Source organism: Elgaria multicarinata, chromosome 9 (assembly GCF_023053635.1).
Source record: "Elgaria multicarinata webbii isolate HBS135686 ecotype San Diego chromosome 9, rElgMul1.1.pri, whole genome shotgun sequence".
NCBI lineage: Eukaryota > Metazoa > Chordata > Lepidosauria > Squamata > Anguidae > Elgaria > Elgaria multicarinata.
In genome coordinates this window covers 69,643,699-69,661,654 of record NC_086179.1, presented here as the reverse complement: position 1 = coordinate 69,661,654, position 17,956 = coordinate 69,643,699, and the positions used below count along the sequence as shown (strand labels likewise).

General features: G+C 41.7%; 1 protein-coding gene across 1 annotated transcript in view; it reads left to right on the top strand.

The window, feature by feature from the left end:
- The window catches only part of LOC134404290 (V-type proton ATPase subunit S1-like), an 85,467-nt gene that overhangs the window by 42,535 nt on the left and 24,976 nt on the right, over positions 1-17,956 (top strand). The window lies entirely within an intron of this gene.

Genomic DNA, 17,956 nt, shown 5'->3' with positions numbered 1-17,956 from the left:
TGAAAAGAGAAATAGCTCTTAATGTGCACAGACAGCTGTGTGAAAACATGGGCAGCTAATTTGCTTAACTTGGGGACAGGGCTATTCATTCATTTCCATAGTAAAATGTGGGACTTTCCCAGCATTGAAGTTAATGGATTATGCCCTGGTCTGGGGAAGCTTTGCATGCACATTGAAATCACAAAAGTCACTAGACTGGGTCTCTTGCATTGACTTGTGATCGTCATTTTTATATATTTATTTATTTTATTTTATTTATTATTGCATTTATATACCGCCTTTTTTCCTCCAAGGAACCCAAGGTGGTGTACATAATCCTCCTCCTCTCCATTTTTATCCTCACAACAACAACAACCCTGTGAGGTAGGTTGGGCTGAGAGTCTGTGACTGGCCCAAAGTCACCCAGTGGGTTTCCATGGCCGAGTGGGGAATAGACTCCCGACTCCCAGTCCGACACTCTAGCCAGTAAACCACACTGGCCCTCTTTATATATTTCAAGTGGACTTAAGTGCAAACAACTTTAGTTGGTTCAGGGCCTGTCTTCAGTGTTGTGGAAGCAACCTACTTTTCATGTTTTGTATTACCTAATAAAGTTGCTGTGTAGCAACTGCCTCATGTGATAGACACACTGATCCAATACAGCTTAGTCAGATTTTCCACCCACTGTGGATTATTATGTGTGATAAAGGTTGGGGCCTTATCAAGTGGAAGGGATGATGATGATGATGATGATCCACTTGGTGAGTTGGCTACCTGTATTAATAAACCATGGCAGATGACATGAAGGTGGGAAAGTACTTACCTGAGCTATCAACTCTCATGGCTGGAGTTGACTTTTAAGGATAATAGCTTGTGTTCCTTGCTTTTTCTCCCTGCTTTTCAGTTCTTAAATCATAGTTTTTTATTCCAAGTGTTTTGAAACTTGATTTTGAGGGATTATTAGCAGTTAACTGAAATTAATTTAAAGTTTGCATGTGTATTATTAGCAAGGAACTTTAATTATATATCAAAGGCTACAGTTCTGTTGTATGATGAAGGGGCCGAGTGGAGCGTAAGTTATGTGATTGATCTTGATTGCAAGGTGTAAAGTGGACGTGATTTTAAGAATAATTGATCTTATGACTGCAAGGCATGCACACAGTGCAATCACAATTTTTAAAGAAAGTGGGATTTGATACATTTATTTATTTATTATATTTATATCCTGCCACTTTTTCCTGTAAGGAAAAAATAACTTTTCCCCACCCATCTAGTACATAACAGACTAGCACATCCCTGCAAACAACATAATACAACTTTTATCCTTGAGTCAATAACATTTTTAATTGCTGCTGATGTAACATAATTACTTAACATAGTTTTTAGCCCATGCAGGCTGTTGTCTAGTGCGCTGAGGACGTTGATCAGGCAGGGGTCTTGGTTGGCTATTTTGAGCAAGGGGCAACACCCTGGAGTCATCAATGCCAACTAGGTGCCCGTTCGTGTCGGTAACTGGATCATACTGACTAGGAGCCAGATTCCTGGTCTGCCATCTCTGTCCATTTGTAGATGAGTCAGAATAAGCATGAGCAAGATAGCGAGCATTCCATATACGGCCATCGGATAGTTTATAGGTGTATTGTCCTACCCTGTCAAGTACCTTCAGGGGTAAAGTGAATCTTTGTTCTCCTTTCCGAATGATTCCTGGTTTCTTCACCCGTACAAATGAACCACATTGTATTCCTGGTTCCTTGGCGCCATAACGGTGATCTGTATAAGTCTTATACTTTTGTTGTTTCTTTTGTACTGTTTGCCTCACATCCAATTGCAGGGAAGTATCTGGCTTAAGCATTTGTAGTCCAGCAACACTAAGCTTTGTGTGCATCTCCCTCCCATGTAATAGTTCAGTTGGTGACTTCTGTGTTGTGGCATGCCTTGTGGCTCTATATACTTGTAAAAACTCTGTAATGAAAGGTTTCCAAGCCTTACTTTCCAAATCAGCTGTTTGTAGACTTTCCTTCAAACTTCTATTAAAACGTTCTATCTCTCCATTCGCCTGTGGATAATAAACTGATGAACGTCTGTGTTTAATATTCCTTTCTGACAGGAAAGTTTCCAACTCTACAGAAGTAAATTGGGTGCCATTATCAGATATCAGTTCCTTTGGATCTCCTTCTCTACTGAAAACTGAAGAGAGGAACTTGATAACTGTAGCAGAAGTAGCATTTGGAGTAAAAGCCACTTCAGGCCATTTACTGAAGTAGTCTATAAGGGTAATGGCATAACGACAATCAGCAGGGCCCTTTTCAAATGGTCCTACAATGTCAATGGCCAGCTTCTCCCAGGCTGAATCAGGCAATGGAACAGGCTGTAGTGGAGGGACATGCGTGGTTGCTGTCTTGTCATGAAGTTGGCAAGTCACACAAGATTTTATAGCAGCCTCAACCTGCATAGCCATTCCAGGCCACCAATATAATTCACGCAGTCATTGCTTGGTTCGTACAATCCCTTGATGTGTATCGTGGGCTAGTTGTATCAGTTTTGCTTGTAATTCTGGTGGAACAATGAGACGATGAGTACCCCGGATTACTAAACCTTCATATAAGGACAATTCCTCACGAATCTTATAGAAAGGCAACAGGGTCTGATCCATATTACGCACATTGTGTGGCCATTTTCCCATGAGGTAATCCAGTAGCTTGCATTGCACTGGACAGGACAAGCAAGCAGCTTTAAATTGCTCCTTGGAAATCGCTGCCAGAGCACATGCAATGGATGCAATCACCTCTGTGTCCTCATCTTGTTCACTCTCTAAGGATGGCAAAGGTAGCCGGGATAAACAGTCTGCAGTAATGTTCTCAGTGCCAGGTCTGTACTCCATTTTGTATGTAAAAGCTAACAATTTAGCAGACCATCTGGTAATTCTCATTCCTGCCCTCCCCAAACCTTTAGCTGTAAGCAAGGTTGTCAATGGATTATGATCAGTACGCAATGTGAATGAATGACCACATAGGTATGTCCGCCATTTCTCTGTAGCCCATACACATGCCAGTGCTTCCTTTTCAACTGTAGAATATGATCTTTCTGCCCCTTGTAATGTTCTGGATGCAAAAGCAACTGTCTTTTCAATGTTGTCTCCATGGATTTGGGTAAGTACAGCCCCAAGATCATAGTCAGAGGCATCTGTAGTCACAATGGTTGGTAATGCTGGGTCAAATAAGGACAATGCTGGACTATGTACAATCAGTGATTTCACTGTCTCAAAGCTGGTTTGTGCAGCCAATGTCCACATCCAGGGTGTAGATCCACGAAGCAACTGACGTAGTGGTTCTACTACAGATGCATAATCTGGCACAAATTTTGCATACCAAGATGTAAGGCCTAAGAAGGAGCGCTGTTTTCTTTGTAATCACAACAATTGGGGAAACCCACTCAGAAGAATCAATAGCCTCAATTATGTCATTCTGTACTATTTTTTTTATTTCCTGTGATACAGCGTCTCTCACAGCAAATGGTAACCGGCGTAGTTTCTGTTGTACTGGCCTCACATAGTGTTTAATTTTAACTTTGTGAATGAAGCCCTTTGCACAGCCAAAGTCTTCCTCAGTTTTGTGAGCTATTATGGTTGCAAGCGAAGTATGAACTGTGGTAGTGTCAGGTGATATTGAGGTGATAGTCCCATTAAGTACTTGCATGCGTAGTGCAACAAAAAGATCTCTGCCCAGGATGGGTGTTCCCTCTGGTACAACGTAGAACTCAGCTGCCACACAATTTGTCTCAAATTCTACTTTTGCTGATACACAACCCAGAACTGAAATTGGATTCCTTGAGTAACTTATAAGACGCAATTTAGGTGCTGTAAGTGGTGAGCTACTGAAGTATTGCATATAAATAGCCTTGGGCAGAATGGAGACTGCAGAGCCTGTATCTAACATCAACTCAATGTCCTGGGAATTTTGTACTGTAGGGACAGACACTCTAACAATACATGTAATTCTATCCACTGTAGTAGCTTCAGCAAGGTCTTGCACACTTAAAACAGTAACTTCTGGTACAGCAACTTCACTTATAGACTGTTGAGACTGGGCACTCTGGCATACTCTGGCAAAATGTCCTTTCCTTTTGCACTGTCTGCACTGAGCCTCCCTTGCAGGGCAGTTAGCATAATTTGCTATATGTTGTGTTGATCCACAACGATAGCATACTGTTAGTGCAGATTTTGAGGGCAGTGAGCACTTTTTTGCACCATCTTTGCAGTTGACCAAAGGCCTGGGGACTGTTTGGAAAGGCTGCACAGCCTGCACTGGTTCTATCTTGTCTTGATCCATTAGCTTTGCCTCTGCCACTGCAGTTTCTATCTGGCTGGCAATTGTCATGGCTTTCTGCAAGTTAAGATCAGTTTCTAGCAACAGGCGTTCTCTGATGCGAGGCATCACTGTCTTCTCCACCAACTGATCCCGAATCATTTCCTCTGCTATATCTCCAAAATTACAAGTAACAACCATTTCCCTCAAAGCAGCAATATATTGATCTGTAGTTTCTCCTTGTTTCTGTCCCCGCTGGCGAAATTTATAGCGTACTGCCACAATATTAACTTTAGGCACAAAAAACTTCCTTAAAGCAGCCAAAGCTGTCTCATATTTATTATCCACAACAGGTAAATGATAGAAGATTCTCTGAGCTTCTGCTCCCAAGCAGTGGATGAATAATGCACGCTTCCTTGCCTCTGGAAGCTCCCCATCATGAATAGCCAGCACATAGGTATCAAACATTCTAATCCAAGAAGTAAAGGGAATCACTGGCTCACCCAGAGTTTGGAGGAAAGGTGGTGGGGGAGTCAAAGGTAGAAGAGCCATCTCACCTTCGTCGCCAATTTGTTGTATTGCAAGAATCTTAAGACACCAGAGACATCTTCTTAAACACTCCTTTATTCTCAGCCTAGACTGAAACTGAAACTCTAACAAACACACTCCAATCTTCCTGACTCCACCCTTCACTTCCTCTTCCTCCCAGCTCCCCTCCATGCCTCTCCTACAACTCCCAACATGCAATTCACCTACCACAATACCACACAGGGCAATAGGATTATTATAGGATATAGATTTAGGGCACAATCATACACATGTAAAAAGAGGAAAAAGGCTGACAACTGATAATGTTTCCCAGCTGGCCATGCTAGCTGGGGAATACTGGGAGCTGTAGGACTTTTTCTTATCTAAAAACATACATAGGCGTGTGCCCTTAACTGACTGGACAGATAAATAGGGGACGGTGTAAAAGCCGGAACGGAACGGAACAGGCCGGAACAGACCCATTATATTAAAAAACCATACCAAAAACAGTGGCATGTGTTAGCAACACTTGAGAACAATATTTTAGGACTAAAACCATACCAATATTATATCACTATTAACCCCAGAACTCCCAAAACGACGTCCGGAACAGAATGGGATGGCCGGAACGGCCACTAGGGAACGAGCGATATCAACCAAACTCACCAGACATGCATAACTAAATGGCAGGGATGCAATAGGCCACAAAAGTTGCCCCGAAACCACGTTCAGATACCCGTTCCGGGCAAAAACGCGTATTGCGCAAAATCGGCCGTGACGGCAGCTTCCCAATGAGATAAGTGAACCAAACTCACCAGATGCACATAACTAGGTGGGACAAATACAGAAAGCTCCAAAAGTTGCCCCCAAACCACGTTCAGTTACCCGTTCCGGGCAAAAATGTGTATTGCGCAAAACGGGCCATAACGGCAGCTTCCCAATGAGATAAGTGAACCAAACGCACCAGATGCACATAACTAGGTGGACAAATACAGAAAACACCAAAAGTTGCCCCAAAACCACGTTCAGATACCCGTTCCAGGGAAAAACGTGTATTGCGCAAAACGGGCCGTAACAGCAGCTTCCCAATGAGGAAAGTCAACCAAACTCACCAGATGCACATGACAAGGTGGGACAAATATAGAAAGCTCCAAAAGTTGCCCCAAAACCACGTTCAGATACCCGTTCCGGGCAAAAACGCGTATTGCGCAAAACGGGCCGTAAAAGCAGCTTCCCAATGAGGAAAGTCAACCAAACTCACCAGATGCACATGACAAGGTGGGACAAATATAGAACGCTCCAAAAGTTGCCCCGAAACCACGTTCAGATACCCGTTCCAGGCAAAAACGTGTATTGTGCAAAACGGGCCGTAACGGCAGCTTCCCAATGAGATAAGTGAACCAAACTCACCAGATGCACATGACAAAGTGGGATAAATATAGAAAGCTCCAAAAGTTGCCCCAAAACCACGTTCAGATACCCATTCTGGGCAAAAACGTGTACTGCGCAAAACTGGCCGTAACGGCAGCTTCCCAATGAGATAAGTGAACCAAACTCACCAGATGCACATGACAAGGTGGGGCAAATATAGAAAGCTCCAAAAGTTGCCCCAAAACCAGTTCAGATACCCGTTCCGGGCAAAAACGCGTATTGCGCAAAACGGGCCGTAACAGCAGCTTCCCAATGAGGAAAGTCAACCAAACTCACTGGATGCACATAACTAGGTGAGACAAATATAGAAAGCTCCAAAACTTGCCCCGAAACCACGTTCAGATACCCGTTCCGGGCAAAATAACGGCAGCTTTCCAATGAGGTAAGTCAACCAAACTCACCAGATGCGCATTACTAGGTGGGACAGATGTAAAAAGCTCCAAAAGTTGCCCCGAAACCACGTTCAGATACCCGTTCCGGGCAAAAGTCTGTATTGCCCAAAACGAGCCGTAACGGCAGCTTCCCAATGAGGTAAGTCAACCAAACTCACCAGAAGCACATTACTAGATGGGACAGATATAATAACCTCTGAAATTTCCATGAAAGTCAGGTTCTGTTACCCATTCTGGGCCATAGTTCATATTCCCAAAATTAGCTGGAAAAGAAAATTATGGGTGAGGAAAATGAGGCACTATCTATTGTCGGGAAATTGCCTCGAAAGGCAACTTCTATGTGTGTGAATGCAATCAAATAAACTACTTTCATTGTACTAACTGGAACATTTAATAAACTTTCTCAGAATCCAGAGTGAAGTTCTGCAAAGATGGTTTCCTATAGAAGCCCATAGTTGTCATGTGGTTTGGTAGTGTGCTTAAAATATCAGTCTATGATGGCATTGTTGGGGTTGGGCTGTCTCATTCCATCATGAAGCTTACAATGACCTGTGGCTATTCACATCTTTCAACCTAACTTATTCCACAGGGTTATTACAAAATTGGGAAAGGTCATTGTAGTTCACCATGCGTTTCTGGGTGGCGGGTGGGATATAAATGTTCTGTCAAAAAAGCCCAGGTCTTTTGAGGATTGCCATGGGAGTACTGGAGGCTGCATTCCAGGAAGTCCAAAAACGCGGCCCCCAACCCCTTCCAGGGCTGATGGAGGCCTTCCCCTTCAGCCCTTTCCCCCAAGAAATTGGGTGCCAGTCCCGGTTGCCCTGGAGATCTCCGTTTTTCCAGAGGTCTCCCAGGTTTTCCGGGTCATCTGGTCACCCTTATCACACCAGGAGACAAAGCGTTAATGCCCACATTCCACAATCTTGACAGGTACCCCTCCCCTCCCCAAACATGGAATTTATTTTTAAAAGCCAATCACACAATTTTTAATTGTATGTTAGGTGTCTTGAATAGGTTAGCCCCATGTGTATAAGAGGGAGCTAGGTTGACCATTTGTTTGATTCAGTATAACCCATTGTCATTGGCTGTGATGTTCTGAAGCTTTATTAACATATATGCTTCTTTAGTCATATTCTTTATGAAAACATGAATACAAGAAAAATAACCACAAACAGTAAGAACAAAAACAATGTAAATAATATCTATATACTCTCTCTCTCTCTCTCTCTCTGTGTGTGTGTGTGTGTGTGTGTGTGTAAATGTAAATGCTAACATATAGCACCTGTTAACATAAATTTTTGCCTACAGTGTAGATTATTCATTTCTCACAACACTTTGGACATTTGAATATACCACGAGAAGCTTGATTTATCTCAAGGCAAGAATGATGGTGCCAGTCCTGACATGCTCCCTTGCACAGAACCATGGTGTCCTCCTTTGGTTTCTTGCACTGATCACCCATTAAGCACAAAGACCAAGATGAAGTGTAATACTGTTGTATTGCTGAAGACAAGAACTGGATTGTAGAAAATGTTCCTTTCGGTGGTTTTCTAGAAACAGGACTATTGAATTGCTTAATTTCTCTCCGATTTATTCTCTGCATTAAACTTGGCCGTGGAAGAAGTGATTTGTGCTTGAGAAGTTCATTTGCAATCCACTGCCGTACAGGCACCATGTCTGCTGGGAAAGGGACAGGTGAGCCACTGCATAGCACATGTGCAAAGAGACATACAAAAAGTTTGGTTGACTTACCTCATTTGGAAGCTGCCGTTACGGCCCGTTTTGCACAATACGCGTTTTTGCCTGGAACAGGTATCTGAACGTGGTTTTGGGGCAACTTTTGAAGCTTTCTATATTTGTCCCACCTTGTCATGTGCATCTGGTGAGTTTGGTTCACTTATCTCATTGGGAAGCTGCTGTTACGGCCCGTTTTGCGCAATATGCGTTTTTGCCCGGAACGGGTATCTGAATGTGGTTTTGGGGCAACTTTTGGAGCTTTCTATATTTGCCCCACCTTGTCATGTGCATCTGGTGAGTTTGGTTGACTTACCTCATTGGGAAGCTGCCGTTACGGCCCATTTTGCACAATACACGTTTTTGCCCGGAACGGGTATCTGAACGTGGTTTTGGGGCAACTTTTGGAGCTTTCTATATTTGTCCCACCTTGTCATGTGCATCTGGTGAGTTTGGTTCACTTATATCATTGGGATGCTGCCGTTACGGCCGGTTTTGCGCAGTACACGTTTTTCCCCGGAACGGGTATCTGAACGTGGTTTTGGGGCAACGTTTGGAGCTTTCTATATTTGTCCCACCTTGTCATGTGCATCTGGTGAGTTTGGTTCACTTATCTCATTGGGAAGCTGCTGTTACGGCCCATTTTGCGCAATATGCATTTTTGCCCGGAACGGGTATCTGAACGTGGTTTCGGGGCAACGTTTGGAGCTTTCTATATTTGTCCCACCTAGTTATGTGCATCTGGTGAGTTTGGTTTACTTTCCTCGTTGGGAAGCTGCTGTTACGGCCCATTCTGCGCAATACGCGTTTTTGCCTGGAACGGGTGTCTGAACGTGGTTTGGGGGCAACTTTTGGAGCTTTCTATATTTATCCCACCTTGTCATGTGCATCTGGTGAGTTTGGTTCACTTACCTCATTGGGAAGCTGCCATTACGGCCCGTTTTGCACAATATGCGTTTTTGCCCGGAACGGGTATCTGAACGTGGTTTCGGGGCAACTTTTGGGGCTTATTGCATCCCTGCCATTTAGTTATGCATGACTGGTGAGTTTGGTTGATATCGCTCGTTCCCTAGTGGCCGTTCCGGCCATCCCATTCTGTTCCGGACGTCGTTTTGGGAGTTTTGGGGTTAATAGTGATATAATATTGGCATGGTTTTAGTCCTAAAATATTGTTCTCAAGTGTTGCTAACACATGCCACTGTTTTTGGTATGATTTTTTAATATAATGGGTCTGTTCCGGCCTGTTCCGTTCCGTTCCGGCTTTTACACCGTCCCGATAAATAGACTAAACTGAACAAGGCATCCCAACCGTTTCCTCTTTCCCCTTTGAGCACTGCTTTACATCCAAAAACTAAATTTTAACTCGTAGTTGTAGACAATATACTTAATTATTTCCCAGCTAGGTCAGACAGATTTCTACATGCAACACAAAGAAGAGTTTAAAATAATTGCAGCAGAACTGCTTCAAGCTGGTTGAAGCGAACTGCATGTTACTCCAAGGCAACCTTTCCCATAAAGGCCAATTGTAACTCAGGTCTGTCTCTTGCCTTGGGCAAAATACGCATGTTCCTCAGCAGACAGAGAGCAGAAGTAAAGAGGAACATAGCCTTTGTACTCAACACACACACACACACACACACATTTTATTCTGCCAAGCTTGATGAGAATTCTGGAAAATTCAAATGCTTATATACATTTTTGTGGCATTTTAGTTGGTCTTAATAAAGGCATTTCCCAACTGTGAGTTTTAGATAAATAAGTGTGCCATTTATAACATTTGCCTTCATTTGCCAGTATCTCACCTAAAAGGTTTTCGGAGATTATATGAGTTACTACACATGACAGCTCTAGCTGTTTCCCTGTTTCCAGATTCATCGATAATGATTGGGTAGGATGACATTCAGTTGTAGGAGCAACAGGCCATAAATGAAATTTATGCTGATGGAAAAAGATGCATCTGAACCTCCTTTTGGATGAATACTTCTGGTCAGTACATTGACTTGTCCTAAAGCATTTGTCAGTGAGGTTGGAAGGAAACATGTTGAAAAGAAACCCTATTAAAGGCAGCAGAACTTTCTTCTCAGTAAACAAGGTTAGAAACAGGATACTCAAACTATAATGTTTTTTTTAAATTTTTCTTTTTATTGTGAAGATCTACAAAACAGAACAGAAAATACATCATGAAAATGAAAGAAAAACCCCCATACATTGCATATATCGTATTATTTTCATAACTCAACTGTAATGTTAAGCTGTCCAGTGATTCTTTGGGTAATATCCAATGGTGTCCCAGCACTAGCACTAAAGATGTTGTGCTAGCATAAATCAATACTTGTGCAACTAACTAATGCAATGGTAAAAGCGGCGATTTACCACCGAAATTGCCACTTCCCCATTGCACTAATTACATGTGTTTATTACATTTTAAATATTATGCAACATTGTTATGTGGCACATGTGTTGATTTACACTAGCATGGCATCATCCTATGAACTTCTCTACATAAGCGATTTATTGCATGCTCATGATTGGCCACTCATGGAAGTTTGTGGATCCTTTACATGATGCCATTAACCTCCAGGACATCTACATTTCCCCCTGGTACTCTCATTTTAAAAACACACAGAGGTAATGCAGTATTTCAATTATTGTAGGATTTACCCACTGTGTAAAGTTGGCATAGCACTATACTTCTGCTACTAGATGGTGCTGTTTCATTTTCCCTCACTGCCTAGAGGGGAAGTTTTCAGTTCAAAACCATGTGGTCATCATCTAAAAGAGCACTTAGTGAAGAAACCCCAGTAAAGATGCAGATTTCCCCCCCTTAATGTAGAGACACCCTAAGAAAACAAATTGCTCAGTCTCTCTCCTTAAAAAACAACAAAGCTCTTGTGCAAAAGCCAGTCCTGTTGTTGTCTAGGTTATGGGATTCCTGTACACTCTGCTTGGGGTTTTTTATGCTCCCAAAGGCAGGGAGTAAAGCATGCACTCCTCTTCAAAGACAGCACAAAATTCTGCTTTCAAGGAGCTGAGGAGAGGCTCATGTGGAAGTGTGAGAAAAAACATGCTCACTGGAGAAAGTCACATTCATTTATCGCAATGGCTGTTATTTTTTGCAGCTTTACGCAGTTGCAAAATAAAGTATGTATGAACCACAGTGCTAGCCAGAGAGGCCTTCTAATGATTTATTGCCTACTGTGCTCAAAGTCAGCCATGAATGTGAGAGAGTGCATTTTCAGAAGTGGTGCATTTCCTAAAAGTTTCATTTCATCTTTGTGAAAAGCCAAAGGGCCCATTCCAGTTTCAACAAGTTGAGCTAAATCCTGTTTTGAAAATACCGAGCCTGCTGTGCACTTGTAAATGCAACCACTGCCTCAATTTTCTCTACTTTCTTCTTGTGAATAGTCTCTAATCTAATGCTCTGCAGCATCCACCTGGTTCACTGATCCATACATACTGCTGAGATTTCATTTACGTGTGACTAAAGTTCTCTCCTTTATGGATGTGTGCTCTAACCTAACTGCTGATTCCTACACATTGCCAAGCTATTCATGTTTCTACATGCAGCAAGATTGTTTTTAACCATTATCTTCGACAGAATCTTGTGGTAGAATAAGCTTTTAATGTCTGTATTGTTCATTTTTAAACCATACATAAGTTTTGAAGCCAGATATTGATCTTTAATTATTATTATTTTCATATTTTGACAACTTCACGTTTTGTGTACTGGTTTTAAGGGTATAAAGGGCTAGTTCATAGGAATAAATGACAAACTTTTACAATACATCCCTTGCTCAAATATTGGCAAAGGAAGTCACAAGCAACTACCTGGTGGACACATTTCATTTTTCAGTCATTCGGTGTGTTCAAGAATACAATTGTCTGTATAGAAAATATCCACCTGCATCTCTGTCCCCAACCTTCCAATTTTCCAAAGCTGAACTGTTTAGTTTTGCTGACATATTTACAAAGTGGATAGATGAAATGTTTTACAGAAGCATTCTTCAAAAATAATTTAGTTACATCTTTAGTCATATTTGCAAGAATTATTTGATTATCTATTCATCCACTTTAACCTGAAATATTACAATGTCAGGAAGTGCAAAATAGTCCCAGATCTTCTGTATGTAGTTCACAGCCATTCGCTAGGAAGCTTTTGCTTTCCACTGAGCTCCATCCAGTAATTAGATGTAGAGGTTAATGGGTATTAACATCAGTTACCATGGAACCACATCAGCTAAACTTTTCTTCATGTGTTTTACTGAACATAATTAGTGCTTCTTGGCCCTAAAAGACATGTCAAAAACACTATTAACTGTTTTAAAAGGTTTTGTAACTTATAAATCTTCATCTTTATCCTATTTGATTCTGCCAATCTTTGATGTGTCGGAAAACAGAGTGCTTATATTTGGGGTAACTCACACTCCCTCTTTGGATCTTAATTTCCCACTTGCCTATTGAGCAAAATCCAAGAAACAATTTCTCCCCCACCCTTTTTAAAATTGAAACCAGCACATAGAATCATAGAATAGCAGAGTTGGAAGGGGCCTACAAGGCCATCAAGTCCAACCCCCTGCTAAATGTAGGAATCCACCCTAAAGCATCCCTGACAGATGGTTGTCCAGCTGCCTCTTGAAGGCCTCTAGTGTGGGAGAGCCCACAACCTCCCTAGGTAACTGATTCCATTGCACTGCTCTAACAGTCAGGAGGTTTTTTCTGATGTCCAGCTGGAATCTGGCTTCCTTTAACTTGAGCCCGTTATTCCGTGTCCTGCACTCTGGGAGGATCGAGAAGAGATCCTGGCCTTCCTCTGTGTGACAACCTTTTAAGTATTTGAAGAGTGCTATCATGTCTCCCCTCAATCTTCTCTTCTCCAGGTTAAACATGCCCAATTCTTTCAGTCTCTCTTCATAGGGCTTTGTTTCCAGACCCCTGATCATCCCGGTTGCCCTCCTCTGAACACGCTCCAGCTTGTCTGCATCCTTCTTGAATTGTGGAGCCCAGAACTAGACGCAATACTCTATATGAGGCCTAACCAGGGCCGAATAGAGAGGAACCAGTACCTCACGTGATTTGGAAGCTATACTTCTATTAATGCAGCCCAAAATAGCATTTGCCTTTCTTGCAGCTATATCGCACTGTTGGCTCATATTCAGCTTGCGATCTACAACAATTCCAAGATCATTCTCATTTGTAGTATTGCTGAGCCAAGTATCCCCCATCTTGTAACTGTGCCTTTGGTTTCTATTTCCTAAATGTAGAACTTGGCATTTATCCCTATTAAATTTCATTCTGTTGTTTTCAGCCCAGCACTCCAGCCTATCAAGATCACTTTGAAGTTTGTTTCTGTCTTCCAGGGTATTAGCTATCCCACCCAATTTTGTGTCATTTGCAAATTTGATAAGCGTTCCCTGCACCTCCTCGTCCAAATCATTAATAAAAATGTTGAAGAGCACTGGGCCCAGGACTGATCCCTGTGGTACCCCACTTGTTGCCTCTCCCCAGTTTGAGAAGGTTCCATTGATAAATACTCTTTGAGTCCGAATCTGTAGCCAACTGTGAATCCACCTAATAGTTGTTCCATCTAGCCCACTTTTAGCTAATTTGTTAATCAGAATATCATGGGGCACTTTGTCAAAAGCTTTGCTGAAGTCAAGATATATGACATCCACAGCATTCCCACAGTCCACAAGGGAGGTTACCTGATCAAAAAATGAGATCAAATTAGTCTGACAGGACTTGTTCCTGACAAATCCATGTTGGCTTCTAGTGATCACTGCATTGATTTCAAGGTGTTTACAGATTGACTTCTTTATAATCTGCTCCAGAATTTTCCCAGGGATGGATATCTGACCGACTGGTCTGTAATTCCCAGGTTCCTCCTTTTTGCCCTTTTTGAAGATATGGACAACGTTAGCCCTCCTCCAGTCATCCGGCACCTCACCCGTCTTCCATGATTTTACAAAGATAATAGACAAAGGTTCTGAGAGTTTTCCGCTAGCTCCTTCATTACTCTTGGATGCAGTTCATCGGGCCCTGGAGATTTGAACTCGTTCAAGGAAATTAGGTGTTCTTTGACCATTTGTTTATCAATCTCAAATTGCAATCCTGCCCCCTCAACTTCTGCTTCACTTTCTCCAGGGCGGTCATATACCCGCTTTTGGGAGAAAACTGAGGCAAAGTAGGAATTGAGCACTTCAGCCTTTTCTTTGTCATCTGTTATCAATTTGCCATCCTCATTAAGCAGTTGAACCACCATTTCTTTCCTCTGTCTTTTACTACTCAGGTATCTGAAGAAAGCCTTTTTATTTCTTTTAGCATCCCTCGCTAACCTCAGCTCATTCTCAGCTTTAGCCTTCCTGACGCCATTTCAGCACTTCTGCGCCACCTGTCTGTACTCTTCTTTTGTAGCCTGGCCTTCCTTCCACTTCCTATATGTATCCTTTTTTGTTTTCAAGTCATCTCTAAGCTTTTTGTGGAGCCACATTGGTTTCCTCTGTTGTCTTCTATCTTTTCTCCTTGTTGGAATTGTTTGTAACTGTGCCTTTAAAATTTCCTTTTTAAAATACTCCCACCCATCCTGCACTCCTTTTCTCATTAGGCTCACTTGCCACAGGACCTTACTTATTGTAGTTCTGAGTTTATTAAAATCAGCTTTCCTAAAATCCAGAGTACGTGTATGGCTACACTCAACTTTTGTCTCCTTCATAATCAAGAATTCAAGTATGACGTGGTCACTTTCCCCCAGAGTTCCCGTAACTGCCACTTTATCCACTAAGTCATCCCTGTTGGTCAATATCAAGTCAAGGATTGCCGATCCTCTAGTTCCTTCCTCCACTTTCTGTAGGAGAAAGTTATCACCCACACATGTCAGGAATTTCTTAGAACGGCCGCTTTTGGCAGTATTTGTCTCCCAACAAATATCAGGGTAATTGAAGTCCCCCATCACTACTACATCACACTTCCTTGAAACACTGGCAATTTGTTTCTCAAAAGTTTCATCCTCGTCTTCTCCTTGATTGGGTGGTCGGTAGTAGACTCTGATTATCATGTTTTTTTATTCCTTGCCCCATTTATTTTAATCCAGGCGCTCTTGACTGGGCTCCCAGTCTCATCCACCTGTATTTCTGTTCAGGGATAGGTATTTTTAACATATAGTGCAACTCCACCTCCCTTTCGATTTCTTCTGTTCTTTTTGAACAAGTTATATCCTTCAATTGCTATATTCCAGTCATGGGAGTCATCCCACCAAGTTTCAGTTATACCTATCAAGTCATATTTGCCTTCATGTAATAAGAGTTCAAGTTCATTCTGTTTGTTTCCCATGCTCTGAGCATTAGTATATAGACATCGAAGACCATGTGTTTTATAGTCTGGCTTTGTTCCTACATTGTTTCGGACACTTTTGGGGGGCACTATTGGAGCTGTTCTCTGTACTGTGGTGCAGTACTGTACTGTACTGTTCTCTGTACTGTGGCCTTCATCCGTTGTTGCCTCAAAGTTTACATCTCCCGCCCCCGTAAGATTCAGTTTAAAGCCCTCCTGATCAAGTTCTTCACGCTGTGGCCGAACACATTCTTTCCAGCCCTTGTGAAGTGCAACCCATCCCTTGCCAGCAGTCCATGTTCCAAGTAGCGTAGCCCGTGGTCCCAGAATCCAAAACTCTCACGTCGGCACCACCTTCGTAGCCAGTCGTTCATCCGGAGGATTTTTCTTTCCCTTTCTAATCTTCTTCCAAGAACCGGGAGGATGGATGAGAAAACTACCTGGGCCCCAAAGTTCTTCAGTTTCCTTCCCAGAGCTTCAAAGTCTGAAATGATTTCTTCGTAGCTCTGCTTGGCGACATCATTTGTTTCCACATGGATGAGAAGAAAGGGGTATATGTCCATGGGCTTTATGAGCTTCGGTAACCCTTCAGTCACATCTCTAATCTGTGCTCCAGGAAGACAGCACACCTGGCGAGTCCATGGGTCTTCACTATAAAACAGTATACTATATATACAATATACTATATACTATATATAGCAAAATTTAAGTTAAATTAGGAGTTAAAATACTGAGAAAATAAAAAGGTCTTCTAAAAGTCCTCTAAAAGTCCCCTAAAAGTCTTCTAAAAGTCCTGTAAAAGCCTTTTAGAGGAATTTTATAGGACTTTTAAAGGACTTTTAGGAGACTTTTACAGGACTTTTAAAGGACTTTTAGGAGACTTTTACAGGACTTTTAGGAGACTTTTACAGGACTTTTAGGAGACTTTTACTGGACTTTTAGGGGACTTTTAGAAGACTTTTAGAGGACTTTTAGGGGACTTTTACAGGACTTTTAGGGGACTTTTACAGGACTTTTAGGGGACTTTTACAGGACTTTTACGGGACTTTTAGAAGACCTTTTTATTTTCTCAGTATTTTAACTCCTAATTTAACTTAAGTTTTGCTATATACTATATACTATATAGACTCCAATTATCATGTTCTTTTTATTCCTTGCCCCATTTATTTTAATCCAGATGCTTTCGACGGGGCTCCCAGTCTGATCCACCTGTATTTCTGTGCAGGGATAGGTATTTTTAACATATAGTGCAACTCCACCTTCCTTTCTATTTCTTCTATTCTTTTTGAACAAGTTATTCCTTCAATTGCTATATTCCAGTCATGGGAGTCATCCCACCAAGTTTCAGTTATACCTATCAAGTCGTATTTGCCTTCATGTAATAAGAGTTCAAGTTCATTCTGTTTGTTTCCCATGCTCTGGGCATTAGTATATAGACATCAAAGACTATGTGTTTTATAGTCTGGCTTTGTTCCTACATTGTTGCGTACACTATTTGGGGGGCACTATTGGAGCTGTTCTCTGTACTGTGGTGCATTGGCCTTCATCCGTTGTTGCCTCGAAGTTTACGTCTCCCGCCCCGTAAGATTCAGTTTAAAGCCCTCCTGATCAAGTTCTTCATGCTGTGGCCGAACACATTCTTTCCATACCTTGTGAGGTGCAACCCATCCCTTGCCAGCAGTCCATGTTCCAAGTAGCGTAGCCCATGGTCCCAGAATCCAAAACTCTCACGTCGGCAACACCTTCATAGCCAGTCGTTCATCTGGAGTATTTTTCGTTCCCTTTCTAATCTTTCTAATACTATATATTATTAGTATTAGTATTAGTATATTATTAGTATTAGTATTATTAGTATTATCTAATACTATATATTATATTATATTACCTTTCTAATACTATATGTACAATATATAGTATACTATATACTATATACAGCAAAATTTAAGTTAAATTAGGAGTTAAAATACTGAGAAAATAAAAAGGTCTTCTAAAAGTCCTATAAAAGTCCTGTAAAAGTCCTCTAAAAGTCCTTTAAAAGTCCCCTAAAGTCTTCTAAAAGTCCTGTAAAAGCCTTTTAGAGGAATTTTACAGGACTTTTAAAGGACTTTTAGAAGACCTTTAAAGGGCTTTTACAAGACTTTTAGGGGACTTTTACAGGACTTTCAGAGGACTTTTAGGGGACTTTTAAAAGAATTTTAGAGCACTTTTACAGCACTTTTAGGGGACTTTTACAGGACTTTTATGGGACTTTTTAGGGACTTT